The sequence below is a fragment of the Lissotriton vulgaris genome, chromosome 3_2, assembly GCF_964263255.1.
Source record: "Lissotriton vulgaris chromosome 3_2, aLisVul1.2, whole genome shotgun sequence".
NCBI lineage: Eukaryota > Metazoa > Chordata > Amphibia > Caudata > Salamandridae > Lissotriton > Lissotriton vulgaris.
Window position 1 is genome coordinate 291,078,895 of NC_141690.1, and position 23,023 is coordinate 291,101,917.

Sequence of the window (23,023 nt, forward strand, 5' to 3'; positions counted from 1 at the left end):
CTTAGATATAAGGCGAGCTTTTGCTGTTTTCTTAAAAAGTATTGCAACCCCCCTAATGTTCATGGACTGGGTTGTAGAAATACAAAAATCGATCCATTTATTCTTTTTAGTCATGGAAAGCATCTCTAATTCTGTCAAGTGTAAAAGTTTTACAGGGTATAGCTAGAACATAGGCCAAGTTGCGTAGCTCTGTAATGCTAGGGTATTTCTCTAGTATGGCACCTTTGTGGGATTCACCTGGGGCCCCGGGATGGCTTAAGGACAGTCTGGTTTTGCCCTTGAGAGAGGCAGGTGTGGAGGTTTGGGGTGATTTGTTTGTAGATGGGGTTCTTGTTCCATGGAAATTCCTAAGGGACAGGGTTGGTTCAAACCTCTGAGTTTAAATGCCTACAGATGGCTAGCTGGGCTCAGTCACAGACTACCACCAAGTGTAGATTCCCAGTAGGGGGAGGTAACCATCTTGAGTCTCAGCTCACTAATAAAATCCCGGCAAAAAAATAAATCTCTTTTTGGTACCACACAATTCTTGATGAGATTGATGGCGAATTTCAGCTGGCCGGTAAGCTCTGGGGGAGTTCCTTCTTGGACCAGGATGTGGGAAGCCTGTGGCTTACTCACTTAAGACTTTGTGGGACATTGTCAAACCAGCATGGCTCCGAAGGAATCACCTTCACCCTGCATAGGGCCTATTATTCACCACAGAGGCTCTCCAAATTCTCAAATGACGTGCCAGTATTATGTATGAGGTGTGGAGCAATAGCTGCTTCAGATCTACATATGTTTTTTGATTGTCCCTCTCTGTCTCCCTTTTGGGACTCTATAAGCAGATTAGTGTCAACCTCGCTTGGTCGCCCCATTGCAACAATCTCGCATTAGCAATATTTGGTGTGATGGAGGGTGTTGTAGGCCCTGCTAAATATCTTCTTTTTTTATACCATCCTCCTAGCTATGAGAGAAATCTGCAAAAAATGGAAAGACTCTACACCACCCTCCTTTGCTGAGTGGCGGACATCAATACTGCAGGTTTCTAGGCTAGACCTAATAAGATCGGGCAACCAAAATAAAAGATCATTTTGGTACCTTCTAGAGTGGGGACAACAGTGAGACAACAGATGTTTTTTTTTCCCCCTCCTGTCCAATGATTACGCTGCCCCTCCTTCTTCTTTTCCCAGGCATATCCTGATACATCAGGTTGTGCCCTTGTGTCTGCTTGGATATATGCCCAGTTGGGTGGCCCCCTAAAGGTCTCCGAATAAAAATCCCTAGAGGTTCTGACATCACTCATAGGCGAAGGTCACCTTCTTATATGCCTATGTATCCAGTGTACTGAGGCAGTGTGTCGCTCTCTCTTGGATTTAATGGAGCATCCAGGGCGGAAAATGAGGATAAAAAAAATAGAAAAAAAAACATCGACTCAAATTGAGCACATGACATGGGGATTCTGTGTTATGTATTGCGTTGATTAGTTTTCCATTTCATTGTAATTGCACAAGCACAGACTTTCTCTTCTGGGTTTTCTGCACTAAGTCCAGCTGTATCTGTCTTCTTTGATTGCATTATATCCCCGGTACAGCAGTTTATTGCTTAGATTAGAAGGAACTTGTTGCCAGCCTTATTAGGTTCTGGTTAGCTACCAGAGGTGTCTAGTGCACTGCCTGATGCAATAGCTTCAACCGTTTAGTCAAAACAGTATTTAAAATTTCTTTAAAAAAAAAAAAAGCACAACAGGCTTTTTGCATCTGTTTGTTTTTAGTGGTCTTGTGTTCATTTTCTTTTTATTCTATAACACTGTCAATTGTACATTTTGTGTCTTTACACTATAAAATACAGTGCTTATATTATCATGGCTGCCCGCAATTCTACCAATGGTGGTCTCTACCTAGCCCTAGTCCTCTCCCCGCACCAGCAAACAAAACAAGCCTTTTTTCACTCTACAACAGCATTAATACAGCATGCCCCCTTTTACACAGCCACCCTCTCAATATATCATAATGCTGCTGCCAAGGTCAATAGTCCCATGTGTGCTCGTCACCATCACACCTGCCATGTCACGTCTTGGCACCCGTGCTCCAGGCATGCTGCCCATTCATCTCCAATGCATCACGGCTCATTTCATATCGACTTTAAATAAAAAGTGTGTGATTATTCGAAAATGTGGAGTGTGTGGGCATGCTAATAGGGGATAATCTGCTGCATGGCTAAACTTATAAGGTCCCAAAGGTGAGACCTATTGGCTATGCCAATGCTTGTTTTTAAATCTATGATCATGTAGTCAGAGCGTGTTGGCAGGCAGGAGCCATACTAAAGCTCGCCTGTTTTGGGTGTCAAGGGTCGTAGAGGAGCTCGAGCTGAGCCAGAGCAAAGCCTCTGGCTCAAGCCTTCTTTGGCTCTCCCCTTCTACTTACCAGTACGTAACGGGTTCCGATCCGCAGTGAGTAGCGCCACAGGTGAATAGAATGCACCTGCAGCAAAGTAAAAGTTCCCAGGGGCTACCCTAACCACTTTTTCAGCAGTCCCTGTTTGCTCAACTGAAAACAATCCCACAGTGCCCTTCCCTTCTAAACTCCACTATGGTTAACCCTTGCTCCCTTGTGCAGAGCTGCTTTGTCCATTAAGAGTTTTGACTAGGGAAATGAGATGTCCCCTCCTTTGTGGCCACTCTTCTCTGGTTCTGGGGGTTGCTTCTCTCCCACTGGGCTTGGAGATAGCCTGACAGTGGTACACAGGGTTTCCTTCTCGAAGCCTCACTTTACATTTTCCTGTTAAAGGACAGGTCCTCTTCAAGTTAATGAAGTCCCTGGTTTTCCTGCAAGGGTAAGAAACACACCACCCCACACCCAGACTATTGCCCCTCGTCTTGGAGGGTTATTTTGATCGGTTGGACTGCAGGTTTTAAGGCTCCCCATGGCAGGCCTGAAGCCATGCTTTACAGACCAACCTTTTGGATTTGCAAGCCTGTCTGTTCTCTCGAAATGTTTGGTATTGGCACCAAAGGGCAAGCGCAGTAGACTGAAGCCTGCATGGAGGTCATCTCAAGGAAATGAATGGTCCAGGGCCCATGAGGACGGTGAGCCCGGGTGGCCTGGTCTGACCCAAGATCTGCATGCTTGACCATCCGGACTGTGTGTGGGCTGCGCTCGATTTCCCTATCCAGTTTGTGCCGCCTGCGACATTGTGGGAGATTGAGGGAGACAGAGAGGTCTTTTCCTCACACCACATGTCTGAGGGTCCAGGCTTTGACACAACTTTTCTTCTTTCTACCCTTTTTCACTATATTGAGAAATTTGGGTTGTGAAACATTTCACAGTCAAATGTCTTTTTGACAAATGAATTATTTAGATACATTTTTAGAAGTATGATTTTATGGTTCACTTGACTTGCTAAGTGCAAGCGTATAGAAAAAGTACATATATGAGAAATAAAGTACTGGTTACAAAAAATAATGAAATAAAGGCGGTTTATCATCAAATTAATCTGTTTTGGAAAGATGAGAAGAGGATTAGCTTTACAAACACACCCTTTGTTGATATGTTTTTGAGCAGCACATCCTGTCTGGCTCATCACTTTTTAAAAGCGGTTTTTAATGCAAAAATATGTTCTGCGTTGTTTTTTTTATTTTGGTAAATGTAGCATTTTGCATGTGTTCTTTGACATATATGTACAACACAAATTCTTTGTATCTTTACAATCCCCATCATGTAGACATCAATTTGGCCTGGATAGCATCAATACAACAAGCATTTGCAATGCAATAGGTCTCGCATTTGCGAGAGTTTGAGCTATTGGCATTGTAAATGACAATGCTTTTAATTATGTGTTTTGAAAACGTGCAAGCAGTGCTTATAGTCCTTGCTTACGAGAAGCAAGGCTGGCAGTAACTGCGCTTCTTTTACTGCGAGCCTTGCTGCTAGAAGTACAAAGTGCATATTTACACATCGTTTGCAAGTTTTCAAAACACATAAATAAAATGTGTTGTCATTAACAATGCCAATAGCTCAAACTCTCGCAAATGCTTAATAGCTTAAAAAGAGGATTAGTGTTTTGTTAGTGATGGTTTGAAGATAGTTGTGTATGAAACTGTGTGTAAAGATGTGTAGTTAAGTATTTTATTGAGGTGGTGATATTGTATGTGATAGTGAGATAGATAGGTGATACAGTAGTAGAGAATGATAAAGATACAACAAGACAAGGGGGTATTTGGAGGGAGGGTGTGATATGTATTAGTGAATAGTGTAAGATGGTGAAGGTAGTATATGGTTGTAGGTAGTTTGGAACAAAGATAGACAATCAATCAAAGCATTTATATAGCGCACTACTCACCCGGAGGGTCTCAAGGCGCTTGGGGAGGGGGGTCCGCTACTGCTCTAACAGCCAGGTCTTGAGTTGCTTCCTGAAGGCGAGGTGGTCTTGGTTCAGGCGGAGGTGGGTCGGGAGGGAGTTCCAAGTCTTGGCGGCCAGGTAGGAGAAGGCCCTTCCTCCTGTGTTGACTCTTCGGATGCGGGGGACGGCGACGAGGGCATGGCTGGTCGATCGAAGCTGACGTGTGGGAGTGTAGAAGTTGAGGCGGCTGTTGAGGTATCTTGGGCCTTGGTTGTGTAGGGCTTTGTGTGCGTGGGTGAGGAGACGGAAGGTGATTCTCTTGTTGACCGGGAGCCAGTGCAGGTCTCTCAGGTGTCCGGAGATGTGGCTGTGTCGGGGGATGTCGAGGATGAGTCTTGCTGAGGTGTTCTGGATCCGCTGGAGTCTCTTCTGGAGTTTGGCAGTGGTTCCGGCGTAGAGGGAGTTGCCGTAGTCCAGTCGGCTGGTGACGAGGGCCGGGGTAACCGTCTTTCTGGTCTCGGTGGGGATCCACCGGAAGATCTTACGTAGCATGCGCAGGATGTTGAAGCACAACGAGGAGACGGCGTTGACTTGTCTGGTCCTGGAGAGGGAGGAGTCCAGGATGAAGCCCAGGTTGCGTGCGTGGTCTGTCGGTTTGGGTGCGCTGCCCAGGGCAGGGGGCCACCAGGAGTCGTCCCAGGCGGAGGGTGAGGAGCCCAGGATGAGGACCTCCGTCTTGTCCGAGTTCAGCTTCAGGCGGCTGTTCATCATCCACTTGGCTACGTCTGTCATCCCTTCGTGTAGGTTGGCTCTGGCGGTGGCTGGGTCGTTGGTGAGGGAGAGGATCAGCTGGGTGTCGTCGGCGTAAGAGATGATGTTGAGGTTGTGTTGGCGTGCGATGGCCGCGAGGGGGCTCATGTAGACATTGAAGAGGGTGGGGCTGAGCGAGGAGCCTTGAGGAACGCCGCAGATGACTTCGGTGGCTTCTGATCTGAACGGTGGGAGGCGGACTCTCTGTGTTCTTCCGGCAAGGAAGGAGATGATCCATTCTAGTGCCTTCTCCTGGATTCCGACGTTGCCGAGGTGCTGCACTAGAGTGCGGTGGCAGACAGTGTTGAATGCCGCGGAGAGGTCCAAGAGGATGAGGGCCGCTGTTTCCCTGTTGTCGAGCAGGGTTCGGATGTCATCAGTGGCGGCGATGAGGGCGGTCTCGGTGCTGTGGTTGGCCCGGAAGCCAGACTGCGAGTGGTCGAGGGATCCGTTCGTCTCAAGGAAGGCGGCCAGCTGCTTGTTGACGGTCTTCTCGATGACTTTGGCCGGAAACGGGAGGAGCGAGAAGGGGCGGTAGTTTTTGAGTTCGGTGGGGTCCGCTGAAGGTTTCTTCAGTAGAGCGCTGAGTTCAGCGTGCTTCCAACTCTCCGGGAAGTTGGCGGTGTCGAAGGAGGTGTTGATGATGTCCCGCAGGTGGGGTGCGATGACAGCGTCGGCCTTGTTGAAGACGTGGCGCGGTCAGGGGTCGGTTGGAGATCCGGAGTGGATGGAGTTCATCGTGCGACGGGTTTCTTCGGCGTTGATCGGGGTCCAGGCGCGGAGGGTGGTGGCGGGGGGTGCTGGCGTGGGGTGCGTTGGCTGTGTGATGAAGCTGTTGTGTATATCTGCGATCTTGTTGTGGAAGTAGGAGGCGAGGGAGTTGCAGAGGTCTTGTGATGGAGTGATGTTGTTGTTTCCGGCGTTGGGGTTGGAGAGCTCTTTGACGATGTTGAAGAGTTCCTTGCTGTTGTGTGCGTTGTTGTCCAGTCGTTCCTTGAAAGCGGTTTTCTTGGTGGTGTGGATCAGTTGGTGGTGTTTTCGAGTGGCGAGCTTGAGGGTGGTCATGTTGTCTGGTGTTGGGTCTTTGCGCCAGGCTCTCTCGAGGGCTCGGCAGTTCTTCTTGGAGTTCTTGAGTTCGTCGGTGAACCATGGCGCTTTCTTACTGCCGGGTTTGCTAGGCGGGGTCCTTAGGGGGGCGAGGTCGTCTGCGCAGTTGCTGATCCACTTTGTGAGGTTGTTGGCGGCCTGGCTGGGGTTCGCTGAGCTGGCGGGGGGGGTCCTGGCTCAGGGATGCGGCGAGCTGGTCGGCTGTGATCCTGTTCCAGCTTCTGCGTGCAACCTGTTGCTGGTGGTGGTGGATCGTGTTCTTTTTGAAGCTGAAGTGGACGCAGCTGTGGTCCGTCCAGTGGAGTCCTGTGGCGTGGCTGAAGGCGATGTCCTTGCTGGAGTCCTGTGGCGTGGCTGAAGGCGATGTCCTTGCTGGATGAGAAGACGGGGTCGAGTGTGTGTCCGGCGTAGTGGGTGGGGGTGGTCACCAGCTGCTTGAGACCGAGGTTGTCCAGCAGGATGGTGGTGTTGCGGTCGTTGTTGTTCTCCAGGTGGAAGTTGAGGTCCCCGAGGAGGATGTAGTCAGCGGAGGGGAGGGCGTGCGGGCTGATGATGTCTTCGCTGAATTGTGTGCGTGGTCCCGGGGGTCTGTAGATGAGGGTGCCTCTGAGGGTGGTTTTGGGGTCGGTGTGGATCTGGAAGTGCAGGTGTTCGGCGGTTGCGAGGGTGGGGGTGTCATCGGTGTTGGTCGTGATGCGGATGGTGTTCCTGTGGATGATGGCGATGCCTCCTCCTGTCTGATTGCCGCGGTCACTCCGGGTGATCTTGTATCCGTCCGGGATGGCGATGGCGATGTCGGGTGCTGAGGAGTCGTTCATCCATGTTTCCGTGAGGAAGGCGACGTCCGGTGATGTTGTCGAGCAGGTTCCAGAGCTCTACGGCATGTCTGTGGACAGAGCGGGTGTTGAGCAGGATGCACTTCAGGTGGGTGCTGCTGGTGCTCGGCTTGGTGGGTGCGGGTGCAGTGCAGGACCGGATGCAGGAGAACTTGCCGGAGTGGCAGCTGAAGGGTCCGTGGGTGCGTCTCGTGGTGGCTCGGTAGCATCCGGGGATTCGACCGACGTTGAGTGCGTAGAGTTCGGTGGCGGCGTAGGTCCGGCGGGTGGGCTGGTGTCTGTGTGGGCCAGGGGTCCGGGCGCTGGGTGCGGTCCAGACGCGGACGGGCGCAGACGGGCTTACCTTTTGTGCGCCTTCGGCGCACAATCGGCGCGCCCGCTGCAAGTCAACGCTGCGCGTGCGCACGGTCGCCATTTATGGCGAAGTGCGAGGGAGGTAGGAGCAGCTGGGAGGCGGGAGCGGGGAGGGCACACAAGGCAAAGGGAGCGTGTCCATTATCACGGCGGCGGGGAGCGAGGCGGGTGGGCACAAGGGCAACTACGGGGGGAAAACAGCACAAGGGGGCACACAGAAACAGAGAATAGGGGCAAAATGCCTAAATTAGGCTAAAAGGAGAATACAAAGCAAACACAGCAACGCAGGAGACCACACCGCATGACGGCGGGGGGCGTGGTCAGCAACAGGCTCAGCGAGGCTGAGGGCAGCGGCAGGCGGGGAGGCGGGGAGCACACACTACAGCTGGTGGCCGTGCGGCGCGGGGGTGTCCTAAGAATAGGTCACACTCACCTGCGCCGCACGGTCGCCATTTATGGCCAAGTGCGAGGGAGGGAGGAGCAGCTGGGAGGCGGGAGCGGGGAGGGCACACAAGAAAAAGGGGGCGTGTCCATTGTCACGGCGGCGGGGAGCGGGGCGGGTGGACACAAGGGCAATTACGGGGGAAAAACAGCACAAGGGGGCACACAGAAACAGAGAATAGGGGCAAAATGCCTACATTAGGCTAAAAGGAGACCGATAAATACAAAGCAAACACAGCAACGCAGGAGACCACACTGCACGACGGCGGGGGGCGTGGTCGGCAACAGGCTCAGCGAGGGAGAGGGCAGCGGGGAGCACACGCTACAGCTGGTGGCCGTGCGACGCGGGGGTGTCCTAAGAATAGGTCACACTCACCTGCGCCGCACGGTCGCCATTTATGGCCAAGTGCGAGGGAGGGAGGAGCAGCTGGGAGGCGGGAGCGGGGAGGGCACACAAGAAAAAGGGGGCGTGTCCATTGTCACGGCGGCGGGGAGCGGGGCGGGTGGACACAAGGGCAATTACGGGGGAAAAACAGCACAAGGGGGCACACAGAAACAGAGAATAGGGGCAAAATGCCTACATTAGGCTAAAAGGAGACCGATAAATACAAAGCAAACACAGCAACGCAGGAGACCACACTGCACGACGGCGGGGGGCGTGGTCGGCAACAGGCTCAGCGAGGGAGAGGGCAGCGGGGAGCACACGCTACAGCTGGTGGCCGTGCGACGCGGGGGTGTCCTAAGAATAGGTCACACTCACCTGCGCCGCACGGTCGCCATTTATGGCCAAGTGCGAGGGAGGGAGGAGCAGCTGGGAGGCGGGAGCGGGGAGGGCACACAAGAAAAAGGGGGCGTGTCCATTGTCACGGCGGCGGGGAGCGAGGCGGGTGGGCACAAGGGCAACTACAGGTGAAAAACAGCACAAGGGGGCACACAGAAACGGAGAATAGGGGCAAAATGCCTAAATTAGGCTAAAAGGAGACAGATAAATACAAAGCAAACACAGCAACGCAGGAGACCACACCGCACGACGGCGGGGGGCGTGGTCAGCAACAGGCTCAGCGAGGCTGAGGGGAGGCGGGGAGCACACGCTACAGCTGGTGGCCGTGCGACGCGGGGGTGTCCTAAGAATAGGTCACACTCACCTGCGCCGCACGGTCGCCATTTATGGCCAGGTGCGAGGGAGGGAGGAGCAGCTGGGAGGCGGGAGCGGGGAGGGCACACAAGGAAAAGGGGGCGTGTCCGTTGTCACGGCGGCGGGGAGCGAGGCGGGTGGGCACAAGGGCAACTACGGGGGAAAAACAGCACAAGGGGGCACACAGAAACAGAGAATAGGGGCAAAATGCCTAAATTAGGCTAAAAGGAGACAGATAAATACAAAGCAAACACAGCAACGCAGGAGAACACACCGCACGACGGCGGGGGCGTGGTCAGCAACAGGCTCAGCGAGGCTGAAGGCAGCGGGAGGCGGGGAGCACACGCTACAGCTGGTGGCCGTGCGGCGCGGGGGTGTCCTAAGAATAGGTGTGAACAATGTGAGAACAATGTGATGGAGGTGTGTTAGATAGACAGACAGACAGACAGTTAGATAGACAGATAGAGTGTTAGGTAGATAGAGTGTTTAGACAGGCAGACAGTTAGATAGAGAGACAGTGTGTTAGATAGGCAGTCAGAGTTTTAGATACTTAGATCGAGTGTTAGGCAGACAGACATAGTGTTAGATTGACAGACGGACAGAGTGTTAGATAGACAGACAGAAAGACACAGTGTTAGATAGACAGAGTGTTAGACCGATAGACAGGCAGTTAGTTAGACAGACAGATATATAGATAGAGTGATAGATGATAGACAGACAGTTAGACAGAGTGTTAGATAGACAGACAGAGTGTTAGACAGACAGTTAGACAGACAGACAATGTTAGACAGTGTGTTAGACAGACAGACAGAGTGTTTAGACAGGCAGACAGTTAGATAGACAGGCAGAGTTATAGATGGACAGACCAAGTGTTAGATAGACAGACCAAGTGTTAGATAGACAGACAGGGAGACAGAGTGTTAGATAGACACACCGGGGTTCCTGCGTGCAAAGCGTTGTGACCTGATTGGGGAAGCCATGGACTTGTGAGGCAGTGCAAGAGTCAAAGTGGCGGTTTCCCTATAGTTGTCCCGCACGTCGAACTTTCGAACTTTATTTCCCGGTAGCCTGATCTTCAATAGGTAAATGTTCAGAAAACAAAGTTGGAATGACCATACTTATTATCCTGTGGAAAGAGGAGACGGGCGTTAGTTCACACTGATAACCCCCAGGGTGCGCGCACACTACGATCAGTCACTGAGGTGGGGTGAACAGCCATGGAGCGCCGGGAGGCTCATCCTTACCCTTCCAGGCACTTTGCCTTCATGGCAACTCCCAGCATGCCAACTCACATGATATTCAAAACAAATAAAAAGTGCTACATTTCACAAACTTTGCAGTACAGTCGGTAAGAGTACTAAATGGTGTAGTGCTACCGATATAGGCAAGCGCTTCAGCGCCCACACAGAGGTAGGTAGCGCTATATAATTGGTACAATAATGTGAATGGGACATTAGTAGCATGCCACGTGCAGCCTGTGCCATCGCTTTACCGAACACCACAGCATTCTACGACAAAAGCACTTCCCTACAGCAGAACACTGAACATGCGATACGGGGGGGGAGGGGGAGCGGGGATGCATACAGGGGAGAAAAACACGCTCAAAGATCCATTACACAACAATGCAGCGCTATGAGGCAAAGGCGGTATCCCGAGAAGATAGCACATGATGACACTTGCCAAACGGTTGTTAGGGCACAACACTGCCCCACACAGCCCTAACTGTACCAACAGTAGGAGAACCCCAACAAAAGGAAACCCCGAAAAAAAATGTTCTCTAATAACGGAGGGGGGGGGGGTGTCTTTTACAATATTACAAAAATGTCTTCTGATAAAAATAAACGTTAACATTCAGAGAAAAGACCCACGTTTAACAAATGCCAATCCTATTGTTTCAGATACTCTGTAATAAAAGGGGTACTGTACTGTTTTATAAGCTACATTACAAACTCAAACGTAAGCTTTGACGGGCTAAGAGCAAAGAAATTATAGCAGAAAATTTGACGAGGTAAACCGGAGAGAGGACACACATGAAAAACCTGGTCCTCATCATAACTGTCGCTGCAACTATTTGGCCGACCCTTCAATACCTTGTGAAAGGCTCATCCGTGACTGTGGATGCTTGTAGTATCCCAGAAGTAGGAGGCCTCGACAAACGAGCCGGTAAGCTCTCGCACCAACTCCCTTTCTGTGTGGGGGCCAAAACCCAGGCCATTCTACAGAATTAGAAGTAGGGTAATAGGTTTGTATGCACTGGGAAAGGAAGTGTGGGACGGAAAGACTCAACGGAAAGCGTGGACAATGGGGTACTAAGGGTACAATTATGTTTGTGATATTATTTTCAGTTAAGTAACAATCTTTTCTGTCTTTCTTATGACGCTTGAGAGCAATCATGGCGGCATAACGTAGATACAAAAAATAAGAATGTCATTCGCATTTCTATGCTCTAAGAGGACGAAGAGTTCAAGCACGCATTTCGGGCTGAGTCCTAGGAGGAATACGATGAAGCTTTCTCTACTGCATTCCCATTGTTAACATTTGTTGTCACAACAACCCACATAAGCATAAGATGGAGGATGGTTCTCTGTGGCTCTGAAAGCAACACGTAGATGTGAAGTACCGAGACCCGCTGACATTGGCTATAGGCTCACAGCTGTTATACATTTGCTTTTGTAATTTGCGCACTTGTAATTTTCTCCTCGTGTATCTTACTGTTCCTATTGTGAAGCGCTCTGACGCCTTTGGGTAAAGTTTGCGCTATATAAAAACTATATAAAAACACTAAAATTAGTCGCATGAAATAATAAAAACTCACCGCCGCAGCCCGGCGTGAACAGGAAGCCAGGCAACCTGTGTTGGGGTGGGGCCGCAAAAAGACAGGAAGCAGACTGGAGCCTAACCCGCGCTCCTGTGCTGAAGCGCTCCTGTGCCCGTCAGCCGGAAGATTTGCGTGCCGGCTAGCGGGGCTCCCGTGCTCGTGGAGAGCCCCGCCTGCTGCTGATGATGACCCGCTGTCTGCCGAGGGAGAGAGGGACACACGAAAAGAACTTGGTGAGTGGGGTGTGAGGGGGGGGATGTGTGTGCGCGCGTGTGTGTGTGTGCGAGTGTGTCTGTGTTTGTGCGCGTGTGCCTGCCTGCCTGCGTGTGTGTCTGTGTGTGTGTGTGTGTATGTATGTATGTATGTATGCATGCATGCGTGCATGTGTAAAAAGAGCCGATGACTGGTGGGGGGATGGAAAGTGAAAGTAACCAGCGCGCGTGTGTTTCAGTCTGTGTGGTGGCTGGCTGTGTGCGCACGGGAATATGGGCACGGCGCCGTGCGCGCCCACGAGGAGGAATCTGAGACAGCGAGGCGCGTGGGCGATCGCTGTCTCACATTCCTCCAAACACGCCAACAAAAGTCCATCGCTACGCTCGACCTAAAAAGACGATATCAGTGTAAGCAAAACGGGCTAAATGTCAAAAATCCGGCTTAAAGTCTGGGAGTAAAACCCTTAGCATAGAAGCGGTAAAACAAAATGGACAAGCAGATTAAAACTAACCGTGGAGTCTGAAGCAACTAGTTTTTTTCGCCTAATCCAAGGTACTCGCGAACCTTTTCAAGAAGTTCACAAGCAGCTGATTGTCACTACACCTAGCTCTGGTTTGCACACTTTGGTTTCTACATTCTAGCAAGAGGGAGGAGTAGGTGGTATGATGAAGTGTCCTCCCTCAGTAGAGTGCGCATTTAGCACTGCTAGTAGACTCCAGAGGTAAGTGTGCCGACAGGAAACTCCTCACTAGAGCTAAATAAGCAGCAGATGTCAAACTTCCTAAAAAAAATATGTGTATATGTGTGTGTGTATATATATATATATATATGTGTATATATATATGTGTGTATATATATATATATATATATGTGTATATATATATGTGTATATATATATATATATATATATGTATGTATGTATGTATGTGTATATATATATATATATATATTGAACTTTGTGCCTGGTGTTGAAAGGTATTTTGTGTTTGCAAAGTCTGTTACGATTTGCAAAATTACAGAGACATTGTAAAAATGCCATTTTGCGAGGCAAAAAGTCTTTCTGACTTCCAAAATTGATTTAAAGACACACTTCGAAGTACAAACTGAAAGGGGCGTCCCGCATCCTATTAGAGAATTTCAGTGATACGTTACAGTAGCCGTTGACTGGTTGTGGTTGCAAATCATTATTCAGTGACACCCGAGCCGGGGTCATGTGAGGGAGGGTGTTAGAATAGATGATGAAGTATTTTAAGAGTATTAGGTACACACAGAGATCCAATAACTCCTCCATGTTCTCTTCCTCGCAGATGCTGCTCCTCTTCCTGCCTCTGGGCCAGTAGTTCACCGTGAAAGAGAAAAAAAGAACGAAACAATAAATGAACAGGTAAGTGTATATAAATATAGAAAATAATGAATACTACAGATTTGCTTTTTCCCTATGCTTAAGGCTTTCCATCTTTTCTCTCTCTCTCTGTTTGCCGGTAGCTCTAATTACTGGCTTTTTGGACGCACTTCCTGTCTATGTTCTTGTAAATAAAATATACTCCGTTAGATAAAGAAGCAACTCTTCACTATATCTCTTTCGCTTGTGACTGCTCATGAAGTTCTCTGGCCTTATTTGTGGGCTGACCTCGGAATTTGTAATTTCCGGGGCCGCTCCTTGACACCTAAAGTAGTGTTCCACTGAATGAATTCTCTGGCAGTGTTTTATAGGGGGGGGGGGGGGGGGTTTGCTTTCTCCCCCACCTCTTCTTCCCCGTACAGTGCTGGACTATAGCCATCAGGTGCTCAGATCTCCACTCAGACTTTCTTGTAGCATTTTCCCTTCTTTCTTGTCCCCCCACAAAGGCCCTCCATGATTGAGGACTCTTATCTGACCCGGACGTGCACCTGGCAAGGCTCTCATTCCCTCGGCTGGGGTGGGTTTGTGGCTTCACCGACAACGAGTTGGCGTCCACCGCTCTTGGATCCAGTCTTCTGTGTCTTCCAGGTCTCCTCGCATGTGGACTCCTCCACAAGGCTTGGACCGCTCCTCTGTGCTTCGTTACTCTTGCTTGCCACGCCTGACATTTCCATCACCTTTGCCCCCTGAGAGTGCTTCTTCCCTCGCCTCTCCTCTTCCCTCGCCCCTCCTCTGCTGCTCCTCATTTTCCCTCACCCCTCCTCTTCCCTCGCTCCTCCTCTGCTCCTCCTCTTCCTTCGCTCCTCCTCCGCTCCTCCTCTTACCTCGCTCCTCCTCTTCCCTCGCTCCTCCTCTGCTCGTCCTCTTCCCTCGCTCCTCCTCTGCTCCTCCTCTTCCTTCGCTCCTCCTCTGCTCCTCCTCTTACCTCGCTCCTCCTCTTCCCTCGCTCCTCCTCTGCTCCTCCTCTTTCCTCGCTCCTCCTGTGCTCCTCTTCCCTCGCTCCTCCTCTGCTCCTCCTCTTCCCTCGCTCCTCCTCTGCTCCTCTTCCCTCGCTCCTCCTCTGCTCCTCCTCTTCCCTCGCTCCTCCTCTGCTCCTCCTCTTCCCTCGCTCATCTGCTCTTCCTCTTCCCTCGCTCCTCTTCCCTCGCTCCTCCTCTTCCTTCACTGCTCCTCATCTTCCCTCACTGCTCCTCATCTTCCCTCACTCCTCTTCTGCTTCCCCTCTTCCCTCACTCCTCTTCTTCCCTCCCTCCTCTTCTTCCCTCCCTCCTCTTCTGCTTCCCCTCTTCCCTCGCTCCTCTTCTGCTTCCACTCTTCCCTCGCTCCTCTGCTTCTTCTCTTCCTTCGCTCCCCTTCTGCTCGTCCTCTTCCCTTGCCCCTCCTTTTCCCTCGCCCCTCCTTTTCCCTCGCCCCTCCTTTTCCCTCGCCCCTCCTTTTCCCTCGCCCCTCCTTTTCCCTCGCCCCTCCTTTTCCCTCGCCCCTCCTTTTCCTTCGCCCCTCCTTTTCCTTCGCCCCTCCTTTTCCTTCGCCCTTCCTTTTCCCTCGCCCTTCCTTTTCCCTCGCCCTTCCTTTTCCCTCGCCCTTCCTTTTCCCTCGCCCTTCCTTTTCCCTCGCCCTTCCTTTTCCCTCGCCCTTCCTTTTCCCTCGCCCTTGAAATGAAAATGAAATGAAAATTATGTTTATATAGCGCTGCAGTTGCCCTGAGGCGTCCAGGCGCTGGAGCTAAACCTAACAAACCTGGCCACTAAGGCTGTTAGTTGTTGAACAGGAGGGTTTTGAGCTGTTTCCTGAAGCTGGTGAGATTTGTGTTGTTTCGCATCTGCAGCGGGAGAGTATTCCACAGTTTGGCAATGTTGTATGAGAATGAGCGTCCTCCTGCTCTGGATCTAAATATTCGAGGGATTGTGGCAAGAGTAGCAGTTGAGGAGCGTAGAGTTTTATTGGGTTGGTATGGGGAAATCAGGGAAGAGTTGATTTCTGGGCCCATTCTCCAGAAAGTCTGGTGGGCGATGCAGAGAGCCTTAAACTTTACTCTATCCCTGACAGGCAGCCAGTGCAAAGTTTTTAGGCCGGATTTTATTGAGGTCCTCCGAGGGATTCCCAGGAGCGCCCGGGCAGCACAGTTTTGAGTGCGCTGAAGTTTTTGTAGAGTATAGTCCGGGGCTCCAAGATAAAGGGCATTGTTGAAATCCAGCCGTGATTGGATCACGGCTGGCCCTTCCTTTTCCCTCGCCCTTCCTTTTCCCTCGCCCTTCCTTTTCCCTCGCCCTTCCTTTTCCCTCGCCTCGCTCGTCCTCTTCCCTCGCTTCTCTGCTCGTCCTCTTCCCTCGCTTCTCTGCTCGTCCTCTTCCCTCGCTTCTCTGCTCGTCCTCTTCCCTCGCTTCTCTGCTCGTCCTCTTCCCTCGCTCCTCTGCTCGTCCTCTTCCCATCCTCTTCCCTCGCTGCTCTGCTCGTCCTCTTCCCATCCTCTTCCCTCGCTGCTCTGCTCGTCCTCTTCCCTCGCTCCTCTGCTCGTCCTCTTGCCTCACTCCTCTGCTCGTCCTCTTGCCTCACTCCTCTGCTCGTCCTCTTGCCTCACTCCTCTGCTCGTCCTCTTGCCTCACTCCTCTGCTCGTCCTCTTGCCTCACTCCTCTGCTCGTCCTCTTGCCTCACTCCTCTGCTCGTCCTCTTGCCTCACTCCTCTGCTCGTCCTCTTGCCTCGCTCCTCTGCTCGTCCTTTTCCCTCGCTCCTCTGTGCGTCCTCTTCCCTCGCTCCTCTGCGCGTCCTCTTCCCTCTGCTCGTCCTCCTCTGCTCGTCCTCTTGCCTCACTCCTCTGCTCGTCCTCTTCCCTCGCTCCTCTGCTCGTCCTTTTCCCTCGCTCCTCTGCGCGTCCTCTTCCCTCTGCTCGTCCTCTTGCCTCACTCCTCAGCTCGTCCTCTTGCCTCGCTCCTCTGCGCGTCCTCTTCCCTCGCTCGTCCTCTTCCCTCGCTCCTCTGCTCGTCCTCTTCCCTCGCTCCTCTGCTCGTCCTCTTCCCTCGCTCCTCTGCTCGTCCTCTTCCCTCGCTCCTCTGCTCGTCCTCTCCCTCGCTCCTCTGCTCGTCCTCTTCCCTCGCTCCTCTGCTCGTCCTCGTCCCTCGCTCCTCTGCTCGTCCTCTTCCCTCGCTCCTCTGCTCGTCCTCTTCCCTCGCTCCTCTGCTCGTCCTCTTCCCTCGCTCCTCTGCTCGTCCTCTTCCCTCGCTCCTCCTCGCCCCTCCTCTTCCCTCGCGCTTTCTCTGCTCCTCCTCTTCCCTCGCTCCTCTTCTGCTTCCCCTCTTCCCTCGCTCCTCTTCTGCTTCCCCTCTTCCCTCGCTCCTCTTCTGCTTCCCCTCTTCCCTCGCTCCTCTTCTGCTTCCCCTCTTCCCTCGCTCCTCTTCTGCTTCCCCTCTTCCCTCGCTCCTCTTCTGCTTCCCCTCTTCCCTCGCTCCTCTTCTGCTTGTCCTCTTCCCTCGCTCCTCTTCTGCTTGTCCTCTTCCCTCGCTCCTCTTCTGCTTCCCCTCTTCCCTCGCTCCTCTTCTGCTTCCCCTCTTCCCTCGCTCCTCTTCTGCTTCCCCTCTTCCCTCGCTCCTCCTCTGCTCGTCCTCTTCCCTCGCGCCTCTGCTCGTCCTCTTCCCTCGCGCCTCTGCTCGTCCTCTTCCCTCGCCCCTCCTCTTCCCTCGCCCCTCCTTTTCCCTCGCCTCGCTCGTCCTCTTGCCTCGCTTCTCTGCTCGTCCTCTTGCCTCGCTTCTCTGCTCGTCCTCTTGCCTCGCTTCTCTGCTCGTCCTCTTCCCTCGCTCCTCTGCTCGTCCTCTTCCCTCGCTCCTCTGCTCGTCCTCTTCCCTCGCTCCTCTGCTCGTCCTCTTCCCTCGCTCCTCTGCTCGTCCTCTTCCCTTGCTCGTCCTCTTCCCTCGCTCCTCTGCTAGTCCTCTTCCCTCGCTCCTCTGCTCGTCCTCTTCCCTCGCTCCTCTGCTCGTCCTCTTCCCTCGCTCCTCTGCTCGTCCTCTTCCCTCGCTCCTCTGCTCGTCCTCTTCCCTCGCTCCTCTGCTCGTCCTCTTCCCTCGCTCTTTCTCTGCTCGTCCTCTTCCCTCGCTCTTTCTCTGCTCCTCCTCTTCCCTCGCTCTTTCTCTGCTCCTCCTCTTCCCTCGCTCCTCCTCTGCTCCTCCTCTTCCCTCGCTCCTCCTCTGCTCCTCCTCTTCCCTCGCTCCTCCTCTGCTCGCCCTCTTCCCTCGCTCCTCCTTTGCTCGTCCTCTTCCCTCGCTCCTCCTCTGCTCGCCCTCTTCCCTCGCTCCTCCTCTGCTCGCCCTCTTCCCTCGCTCCTCCTCTGCTCGCCCTCTTCCCTCGCTCCTCCTCTGCTCGCCCTCTTCCCTCGCTCCTCCTTTGCTCGTCCTCTTCCCTCGCTCCTCCTCTTCCTTCGCTCCTCCTCTGCTCGTCCCCTTCCCTCGCTCCTCCTCTGCTCGTCCTCTTCCCTCGCTCCTCCTCTGCTCGTCCTCTTCTCTCATTTCTCTTCTTCCCCTCGCCTTCTCTGCTCCTCTTCTCTTCCTCTTCCTTCGCTTCTCCTCTTCCTCTTCCTCTGCTTATCCTCTTCTCTGCGTCTTCCTATTTTATCTTATGGTTGGAAACAGAGTGGCATATGAAAGTTTCTTCTAGAATTAAGAACGTGTTTTCCCAAAAGGAGAATAGAACAGAGTCAGAAATCTCTAGAATAAAGTCAGTGAATACCCAAGTTCTCGAGAGAGGTTTTTAATTGTTTCATTTTCTTCTATGTAAACATTTTTGTAATCACCCCTCCTCCCGGTCCGTGTGCAATAAAGGGGCACAGACTAATTTACAAAAATGTTGACATTGAAGCAAAAGAACCCAGCGATAGAGGTGAGGGGTCCAACGCAGTCCTCCACCCCGGCATCTGCATGAGTCCATTGCGGTCCTCCATCCCTGCATCTGCAGGGGTCCATTGCAGTCCTCCGTCCCTGCATCTGCAGGAGTCCAATGCAGTCCTCCATCCCTGCATCTGCAGGGGTCCATTGCAGTCCTCCGTCCCTGCATCTGCAGGGGTCCATTGCAGTCCTCCGTCCCTGCATCTGCAGGGGTGCAATGTAGTCCTCCGTCCCTGCATCTGCAGGGGTGCAATGTAGTCCTCCATCCCTGCATCTGCAGGAGTCCATTGCAGTCCTCTATCCCTGCATCTGCAGGGGTCCATTGCAGTCCTCTATCCCTGCATCTGCAGGGGTCCATTGCAGTCCTCCATCCCTGCATCTGCAGGGGTCCATTGCAGTCCTCCTTCCCTGCATGTGCAGGGGTCCATCGCAGTCCTCCGTCCCTGCATCTGCAGGGGTACATTGCAGTCCTCCGTCCCTGCATCTGCAGGGGTCCATTGCAGTCCTCCGTCCCTGCATCTGCAGGGGTCCATTGCAGTCCTCCGTCCCTGCATCTGCAGGGGTCCATTGCAGTCCTCCGTCCCTGCATCAGCAGGGGTCCATTGCAGTCCTCCGTCCCTGCATCTGCAGGGGTCCATTGCAGTCCTCCATCCCTGCATCTGCAGGGGTCCATTGCAGTCCTCCGTCCCTGCATCTGCAGGGGTCCATTGCAGTCCTCCGTCCCTGCATCAGCAGGGGTCCATTGCAGTCCTCCTTCCCTGCATCAGCAGGGGTCCATTGCAGTCCTCCTTCCCTGCATCTGCAGGAGTCCATTGCAGTCCTCGATCCCTGCATCAGCAGGGGTCCATCGCAGTCCTCGATCCCTGCATCAGCAGGGGTCCATTGCAGTCCTCCATCCCTGCATCTGCAGGGGTCCATCGCAGTCCTCCGTCCCTGCATCAGCAGGGGTCCATCGCAGTCCTCCGTACCTGCATCAGTAGGGGTCCATCGCAGTCCTCCGTCCTGCATCAGTAGGGGTCCATCGCAGTCCTCCGTCCATGCATCAGCAGGGGTCCATCGCAGTCCTCCATCCCTGCATCAGCAGGGGTCCATTGCAGTCCTCCATCCCTGCATCTGCAGGGGTCCATTACAGTCCTCGATCCCTACATCAGCAGGGGTCCATCGCAGTCCTCCGTACCTGCATCTGCAGGGGTCCATTGCAGTCCTCCGTCCCTGCATCTGCAGGGCTCCATTGCAGTCCTCCGTCCCTGCATCTGCAGGGACCCATTGCAGTCCTCCGTCCCTGCATCTGCAGGGCTCCATTGCAGTCCTCCGTCCCTGCATCTGCAGGGGTCCATTGCAGTCCTCCGTCCCTGCATCTGCAGGGGTCCATCGCAGTCCTCCGTCCCTGCATCAGCAGGAGTCCAATGCAGTCCTCCACCCCTGCATCTGCAGGGGTTTATTGCAGTCCTCCGCCCCTGCATCTGCAGGAGTCCATTGCAGTCCTCCGCCCCTGCATCTGCAGGGGTCCATTGCAGTCCTCCGTCCCTGCATCTGCAGGGGTCCATTGCAGTCCTCCGTCCCTGCATCTGCAGGGGTTCATTGCAGTCCTCCGTCCCTGCATCTGCAGGGGTCCATTGCAGTCCTCCGTCCCTGCATCTGCAGGGGTCCATCGCAGTCCTCCGTCCCTGCATCAGCAGGGGTCCATCGCAGTCCTCCATCCCTGCATCTGCAGGAGTCCATTGCAGTCCTCCACCCCTGCATCTGCAGGGGTCCATTGCAGTTCTCCATCCCTGCATCTGCAGGGGTCCAACGCGTCCTCCATCCCTGCATCTGCAGGGGTTCATTGCAGTCATCCTTCCCTGCATCTGCTGGGGGCCATTGTAGTCCTCCATCCCTGCATCAGCAGGGGTCCATTGCAGTCCCCTATCCCTGCATCAGCAGGGGTCCATTGCAGTCCTCTATCCCTGCATCAGCAGGGGTCCATTGCAGTCCTCTATCCGTGCATCAGCAGGGGTCCATTGCAGTCCTCTATCCCTGCGTCAGTAGGGGTCCATTGCAGTCCTCTATCCCTGCATCAGCAGGGGTCCATTGCAGTCCTCTATCCCTGCATCAGCAGGGGTCCATTGCAGTCCTCTATCCCTGCGTCAGTAGGGGTCCATCGCAGTCCTCCGTCCCTGCATCAGTAGGGGTCCATCGCAGTCCTCCGTCCCTGCATCAGCAGGGGTCCATCGCAGTCCTCCATCCCTGCATCTGCAGGGGTTCATCGCAGTCCTCCATCCCTGCATCTGCAGGGGTTCATTGCAGTCCTCCATCCCTGCATCTGGAGGGGTTCATTGCAGTCCTCCATCCCTGCATCTGCAGGGGTTCATTGCAGTCCTCCATCCCTGCATCTGCAGGGGTTCCTTGCAGTCCTCCGTCCCTGCATCTGCAGGGGTCCATTGCAGTCCTCCGTCCCTGCATCTGCAGGGGTCCATTGCAGTCCTCCGTCCCTGCATCTGCAGGGGTCCATTGCAGTCCTCTGTCCCTGCATCTGCAGGGGTTCATTGCAGTCCTCCGTCCCTGCATCTGCAGGGGTTCATTGCAGTCCTCCGTCCCTGCATCTGCAGGGGTTCATTGCAGTCCTCCATCCCTGCATCTGCAGGGGTCCATTGCAGTCCTCCATCCCTGTATCAGCAGGGGTCCATTGCAGTCCTCCGTCCCTGCATTAGCAGGGGTCCATTGCAGTCCTCCGTCCCTGCATTAGCAGGGGTCCATTGCAGTCCTCCGTCCCTGCATTAGCAGGGGTCCATTGCAGTCCTCCGTCCCTGCATCTGCAGGGGTCCATCGCAGTCCTCCTTCCCTGCATCTGCAGGGGTCCATTGCAGTCCTCCTTCCCTGCATCTGCAGGGGTCCATTGCAGTCCTCCGTCCCTGCATCTGCAGGGGTCCATTGCAGTCCTCCGTCCCTGCATCAGCAGGGGTTCATTGCAGTCATCCTTCCCTGCATCTGCTGGGGGCCATTGTAGTCCTCCATCCCTGCATCAGCAGGGGTCCATTGCAGTCCCCTATCCCTGCATCAGCAGGGGTCCATTGCAGTCCTCTATCCCTGCATCAGCAGGGGTCCATCGCAGTCCTCCGTCCCTGCATCAGTAGGGGTCCATCGCAGTCCTCCGTCCCTGCATCAGCAGGGGTCCATCGCAGTCCTCCATCCCTGCATCTGCAGGGGTTCATTGCAGTCCTCCATCCCTGCATCTGCAGGGGTTCATTGCAGTCCTCCATCCCTGCATCTGCAGGGGTTCATTGCAGTCCTCCATCCCTGCATCTGCAGGGGTTCATTGCAGTCCTCCATCCCTGCATCTGCAGGGGTTCCTTGCAGTCCTCCGTCCCTGCATCTGCAGGGGTCCATTGCAGTCCTCCGTCCCTGCATCTGCAGGGGTCCATTGCAGTCCTCCGTCCCTGCATCTGCAGGGGTTCATTGCAGTCCTCCATCCCTGCATCTGCAGGGGTCCATTGCAGTCCTCCATCCCTGTATCAGCAGGGGTCCATTGCAGTCCTCCGTCCCTGCATTAGCAGGGGTCCATTGCAGTCCTCCGTCCCTGCATTAGCAGGGGTCCATTGCAGTCCTCCGTCCCTGCATTAGCAGGGGTCCATTGCAGTCCTCCGTCCCTGCATTAGCAGGGGTCCATTGCAGTCCTCCGTCCCTGCATTAGCAGGGGTCCATTGCAGTCCTCCGTCCCTGCATCTGCAGGGGTCCATCGCAGTCCTCCGTCCCTGCATCAGCAGGGGTCCATCGCAGTCCTCCATCCCTGCATCTGCAGGGGTCCATTGCAGTCCTCCGTTCTTGTATCTGCTGGGGTCCATTGCAGTCCTCCATCCCTGCATCTGCAGGGGGCCATTGCAGTCCTCCGTCCCTGCATCTGCAGGGGGCCATTGCAGTCCTCCGTCCCTGCATCTGCAGGGTCCATTGCAGTCCTCCGTCCCTGCATCTGCAGGGGTCCATTGCAGTCCTCCGTCCCTGCATCAGCAGGGGTCCATTGCAGTCCTCCGTCCCTGCATCTGCAGGGGTCCATTGCAGTCCTCCGTCCCTGCATCTGCAGGGGTCCATTGCAGTCCTCCGTCCCTGCATCTGCAGGGGTGCAATGTAGTCCTCCGTCCCTGCATCTGCAGGGGTGCAATGTAGTCCTCCGTCCCTGCATCTGCAGGGGTGCAATGTAGTCCTCCGTCCCTGCATCTGCAGGGGTGCAATGTAGTCCTCCGTCCCTGCATCTGCAGGGGTGCAATGTAGTCCTCCGTCCCTGCATCTGCAGGGGTGCAATGTAGTCCTCCGTCCCTGCATCTGCAGTGGTTCATTGCAGTCCTCCATCCCTGTATCTGCAGGGGTCCATTGCAGTCCTCCGTCCCTGCATCTGCAGGGGTGCAATGTAGTCCTCCGTCCCTGCATCTGCAGTGGTTCATTGCAGTCCTCCGTCCCTGCATCTGCAGGGGTTCATTGCAGTCCTCCGTCCCTGCATCTGCAGGAGTCCATTGCAGTCCTCCACCCCTGCATCTGCAGGAGTCCATTGCAGTCCTCCACCCCTGCATCTGCAGGAGTCCATTGCAGTCCTCCACCCCTGCATCTGCAGGAGTCCATTGCAGTCCTCCACCCCTGCATCTGCAGGAGTCCATTGCAGTCCTCCACCCCTGCATCTGCAGGAGTCCATTGCAGTCCTCCACCCCTGCATCTGCAGGAGTCCATTGCAGTCCTCCACCCCTGCATC

At 53.9% G+C, this 23,023-nt stretch overlaps 1 protein-coding gene across 3 annotated transcripts in view; it reads left to right on the forward strand.

Moving 5' to 3' along the window:
* Positions 1-23,023, forward strand: part of LOC147725719 (uncharacterized) — a 454,500-nt gene that overhangs the window by 403,498 nt on the left and 27,979 nt on the right. For all 3 annotated transcript variants that reach the window (XM_086964412.1, XM_086964411.1, XM_086964413.1), the window contains exon 2: positions 13,342-13,418. The gene's annotated coding sequence lies outside the window, so the exon portion shown is untranslated. The remainder of the gene's footprint in view (positions 1-13,341; positions 13,419-23,023) is intronic.